Raw genomic sequence first — 6,000 nt, 5'->3', positions numbered from 1 at the left:
AGACCAAAAAATTTTTGCCCGAAAAAAAAGTAAGGCTAACCCCTTTGTATTTTTGGCGAAAATTTTCGCATTCTGAAAAGTGCTGGAATAAATTCTTTCTGGCACTATTCCGACGTAATTTTGCGAGAGAAATCGATTGGGCGCAGTCCCAAAACGCTGCGAGCAACAAATAAAAAGTTACAGCCGAAAAACGAGAACCTGTGTTTCCGACATTTTTCAGCTGGTGCTTTTTCCTTTGTAACTTCTCTCCTGTTGATCCCACGCCATTTTTGCTGCGTTTTCTGAGTTCCTGGGTGTCCGATCAGTCGAGTAAGGGTTATTTAAATCGAATCTGAGACCAAAAATTTTTTGCCTGAAAAAAAAGTAAGGCTAACCCCTTTGTATTTTTGGCGAAAATTTTCGCATTCTGAAAAGTGCTGGAATTAATTCTTTCTGGCACTATTCCGACGTAATTTTGCGAGAGAAATCGATTGGGCGCAGTCCCAATACGCTGCGAGCAACAAATAAAAAGTTACAGCCGAAAAACGGGTACCTGTGTTTCCGACATTTTTCAGCTGGTGCTTTTTCCTTTGTAACTTCTCTCCTGTTGATCCCACGCCATTTTTGCTGCGTTTTCTGAGTTCCTGGGTGTCCGATTAGTCGAGTAAGGGTCATTTAAATCGAATCTGAGACCAAAAATTTTTTGCCCGAAAAAAAAGTAAGGCTAACCCCTTTGTATTTTTGGCGAAAATTTTCGCATTCTGAAAAGTGCTGGAATAAATTCTTTCTGGCACTATTCCGACGTAATTTTGCGAGAGAAATCGATTGGGAGCAGTCCCAAAACGCTGCGAGCGACGAATAAAAAGTTACAGCCGAAAAACGAGAACCTGTGTTTCCGGCATTTTTCAGCTGGTGCTTTTTCCTTTGTAACTTCTCTCCTGTTGATTTCACGCCATTTTTGCTGCGTTTTCTGAGTTCCTGGGCGTCCAATTAGTCGAGTAAGGGTCATTTAAATCGAATCTTAGACCAAAAATTTTTTGCCTGAAAAAAAAGTAAGGCTAACCCCTTTGTATTTTTGGCGAAAATTTTCGCATTCTGAAAAGTGCTGGAATGAATTCTTTCTGGCGCTATTCCGACGTAATTTTGCGAGAGAAATCGATTGGGCGCAGTCCCAATACGCTGCGAGCAACGAATAAAAAGTTACAGCCGAAAAACGAGAACCTGCGTTTTCGACATTTTTCAGCTGGTGCTTTTTCCTTTGTAACTTCTCTCCTGTTGATCCGACGCCATTTTTGCTGCGTTTTCTGAGTTCCTGGGTGTCCAGTTAGTCGAGTAAGGGACATTCAAATCGAATCCGAGACCAAAAATTTTTTGCCTGAAAAAAAAGTAAGGCTAACCCCTTTGTATTTTTGGCGAAAATTTTCGCATTCTAAAAAGTGCTGGAATAAATTCTTTCTGGCACTATTCCGACGTAATTTTGCGAAAGAAATCGATTGAGCGTAGTCCCAATACGCTGCGAGCAACGAATAAAAAGTTGCAGCCGAAAAACGAGAACCTGAGTTTTCGACATTTTTCAGCTGGTGCTTTTTCCTTTGTAACTTCTCTCCTGTTGATTTCACGCCATTTTTGCTGCGTTTTCTGAGTTCCTGGGCGTCCAATTAGTCAAGTAAGGGTCATTTAAATCGAATCTGAGACCAAAAAATTTTTGCCCGAAAAAAAAGTAAGGCTAACCCCTTTGTATTTTTGGCGAAAATTTTCGCATTCTGAAAAGTGCTGGAATAAATTCTTTCTGGCACTATTCCGACGTAATTTTGCGAAAGAAATCGATTGGGCGCAGTCCCAATACGCTGCGAGCAACGAATAAAAAGTTACAGCCGAAAAACGAGAACCTGTGTTTTCGACATTTTTCAGCTGGTGCTTTTTCCTTTGTGACTTCTCTCCTGTTGATCCCACGCCATTTTTGCTGCGTTTTCTGAGTTCCTGGGCGTCCAATTAGTCGAGTAAGGGTCATTTAAATCGAATCTGAGACCAAAAAATTTTTGCCCGAAAAAAAAGTAAGGCTAACCCCTTTGTATTTTTGGCGAAAATTTTCGCATTCTGAAAAGTGCTGGAATAAATTTTTTCTGGCACTATTCCGACGTAATTTTGCGAGAGAAATCGATTGGGCGCAGTCCCAATACGCTGCGAGCAACGAATAAAAAGTTACAGCCGAAAAACGAGAACCTGCGTTTTCGACATTTTTCAGCTGGTGCTTTTTCCTTTGTAACTTCTCTCCTGTTGATCCGACGCCATTTTTGCTGCGTTTTCTGAGTTCCTGGGTGTCCAGTTAGTCGAGTAAGGGTCAGTTAAATCGAATCCGAGACCAAAAATTTTTTGCCTGAAAAAAAAGTAAGGCTAACCCCTTTGTATTTTTGGCGAAAATTTTCGCATTCTGAAAAGTGCTGGAATAAATTCTTTTTGGCACTATTCCGACGTAATTTTGCGAAAGAAATCGATTGGGCGCAGTCCCAATACGCTGCGAGCAACGAATAAAAAGTTACAGCCGAAAAACGAGAACCTGTGTTTTCGACATTTTTCAGCTGGTGCTTTTTCCTTTGTAACTTCTCTCCTGTTGATCCCACGCCATTTTTGCTGCGTTTTCTGAGTTCCTGGGCGTCCAATTAGTCGAGTAAGGGTCATTTAAATCGAATCTGAGACCAAAAATTTTTTGCCTGAAAAAAAAGTGAGGCTAACCCCTTTGTATTTTTGGCGAAAATTTTCGCATTCTGAAAAGTGCTGGGATAAATTCTTTCTGGCACTATTCCGACGTAATTTTGCGAGAGAAATCGATTGGGCGCAGTCCCAATACGCTGCGAGCCACGAATAAAAAGTTACAGCCGAAAAACGAGAACCTGCGTTTTCGACATTTTTCAGCTGGTGCTTTTTCCTTTGTAACTTCTCTCCTGTTGATCCGACGCCATTTTTGCTGCGTTTTCCGAGTTCCTGGGTGTCCAGTTAGTCGAGTAAGGGTCATTTAAATCGAATCCGAGACCAAAAATTTTTTGCCTGAAAAAAAAGTAAGGCTAACCCCTTTGTATTTTTGGCGAAAATTTTCGCATTCTGAAAAGTGCTGGAATAAATTCTTTCTGGCACTATTCCGACGTAATTTTGCGAAAGAAATCGATTGGGCGCAGTCCCAATACGCTGCGAGCAACGAATAAAAAGTTACAGCCGAAAAACGAGAACCTGTGTTTTCGACATTTTTCAGCTGGTGCTTTTTCCTTTGTAACTTCTCTCCTGTTGATTTCACGCCATTTTTGCTGCGTTTTCTGAGTTCCTGGGCGTCCAATTAGTCGAGTAAGGGTCATTTAAATCGAATCTGAGACCAAAAATTTTTTGCCCGAAAAAAAAGTAAGGCTAACCCCTTTGTATTTTTGGCGAAAATTTTCGCATTCTGAAAAGTGCTGGAATAAATTCTTTCTGGCACTATTCCGACGTAATTTTGCGAGAGAAATCGATTGGGAGCAGTCCCAAAACGCTGCGAGCGACGAATAAAAAGTTACAGCCGAAAAACGAGAACCTGTGTTTCCGACATTTTTCAGCTGGTGCTTTTTCCTTTGTAACTTCTCTCCTGTTGATCCCACGCCATTTTTGCTGCGTTTTCTGAGTTCCTGGGCGTCCAATTAGTCGAGTAAGGGTCATTTAAATCGAATCTGAGACCAAAAATTTTTTGCCTGAAAAAAAAGTAAGGCTAACCCCTTTGTATTTTTGGCGAAAATTTTCGCATTCTGAAAAGTGCTGGAATAAATTCTTTCTGGCACTATTCCGACGTAATTTTGCGAGTGAAATCGATTGGGCGCAGTCCCAAAACGCTGCGAGCAACGAACAAAAAGTTACAGCCGAAAAACGAGAACCAGTGTCCTCGACATTTTTCAGCTGGTGCTTTTTCCTTCGTAACTTCTCTTCTGTTGATCCCACGCCATTTTTGCTGCGTTTTCTGGGTTTCTGGCTGTCCAATTAGTCAAGTAAGGGTCATTTAAATCGAATCTGAGACCAAAAATTTTTTGCCCGAAAAAAAAGTAAGGCTAACCCCTTTGTATTTTTGGCGAAAATTTTCGCATTCTGAAAAGTGCTGGAATAAATTCTTTCTGGCACTAGTCCGACGTAATTTTGCGAGAGAAATCGATTGAGCGCAGTCCCAATACGCTGCGAGCAACGAATAAAAAGTTACAGCCGAAAAACGAGAACCAGTGTTTTTGACATTTTTCAGCCGGTGCTTTTTCCTTTGTAACTTCTCTCCTGTTGATCCCACGCCATTTTTGCTGCGTTTTCTGAGTTTCTGGGTGTCCAATTAGTCGAGTAAGGGTCATTTAAATCGAATCTGAGACCAAAAATTTTTTGCCTGAAAAAAAAGTAAGGCTAACCCCTTTGTATTTTTGGCGAAAATTTTCGCATTCTGAAAAGTGCTGGAATAAATTCTTTCTGGCACTATTCCGACGTAATTTTGCGAGAGAAATCGATTGGGCGCAATCCCAAAACGCTGCGAGCAACGAACAAAAAGTTACAGCCGAAAAACGAGAACCAGTGTCTTCGACATTTTTCAGCTGGTGCTTTTTCCTTCGTAACTTCTCTTCTGTTGATCCCACGCCATCGTTGCTGCGTTTTCTGAGTTCCTGGGTGTCCAGTTAGTCGAGTGAGGGTCATTTAAATCGAATCTGAGACCAAAAATTTTTTGCCCCAAAAAAAAGTAAGGCTAACCCCTTTGTATTTTTGGCGAAAATTTTCGCATTCTGAAAAGTGCTGGAATAAATTCTTTCTGGCACTATTCCGACGTAATTTTGCGAGAGAAATCGATTGGGCGCAGTCCCAATACGCTGCGAGCAACGAATAAAAAGTTACAGCCGAAAATCGGGAACCCGTGTTTCCGACATTTTTCAGCTGGTGCTTTTTCCTTCGTAACTTCTCTCCTGTTGATCCCACGCCATTTTTGCTGCGTTTTCTGAGTTCCTGGGTGTCCGATTAGTCGAGTAAGGGTTATTTAAATCGAATCTGAGACCAAAAATTTTTTGCCTGAAAAAAAAGTAAGGCTAACCCCTTTGCATTTTTGGCGAAAATTTTCGCAATCTGAAAAGTGCTGGAATAAATTCTTTCTGGCACTATTCCGACGTAATTTTGCGAGAGAAATCGATTGGGCGCAGTCCCAATACGCTGCGAGCAACGAATAAAAAGTTACAGCCGAAAAACGAGAACCTGTGTTTCCGGCATTTTTCAGCTGGTGCTTTTTCCTTTGTAACTTCTCTCCTGTTGATTTCACGCCATTTTTGCTGCGTTTTCTGAGTTCCTGGGCGTCCAATTAGTCGAGTAAGGGTCATTTAAATCGAATCTTAGACCAAAAATTTTTTGCCTGAAAAAAAAGTAAGGCTAACCCCTTTGTATTTTTGGCGAAAATTTTCGCATTCTGAAAAGTGCTGGAATGAATTCTTTCTGGCACTATTCCGACGTAATTTTGCGAGAGAAATCGATTGGGCGCAGTCCCAATACGCTGCGAGCAACGAATAAAAAGTTACAGCCGAAAAACGAGAACCTGCGTTTTCGACATTTTTCAGCTGGTGCTTTTTCCTTTGTAACTTCTCTCCTGTTGATCCGACGCCATTTTTGCTGCGTTTTCTGAGTTCCTGGGTGTCCAGTTAGTCGAGTAAGGGTCATTCAAATCGAATCCGAGACCAAAAATTTTTTGCCTGAAAAAAAAGTAAGGCTAACCCCTTTGTATTTTTGGCGAAAATTTTCGCATTCTAAAAAGTGCTGGAATAAATTCTTTCTGGCACTATTCCGACGTAATTTTGCGAAAGAAATCGATTGAGCGTAGTCCCAATACGCTGCGAGCATCGAATAAAAAGTTGCAGCCGAAAAACGAGAACCTGAGTTTTCGACATTTTTCAGCTGGTGCTTTTTCCTTTGTAACTTCTCTCCTGTTGATTTCACGCCATTTTTGCTGCGTTTTCTGAGTTCCTGGGCGTCCAATTAGTCAAGTAAGGGTCATTT

Source organism: Neodiprion fabricii, chromosome 3 (genome assembly GCF_021155785.1).
Source record: "Neodiprion fabricii isolate iyNeoFabr1 chromosome 3, iyNeoFabr1.1, whole genome shotgun sequence".
Classification (NCBI taxonomy): Eukaryota; Metazoa; Arthropoda; class Insecta; order Hymenoptera; family Diprionidae; genus Neodiprion; species Neodiprion fabricii.
This window is presented reverse-complemented; position numbering follows the sequence as displayed.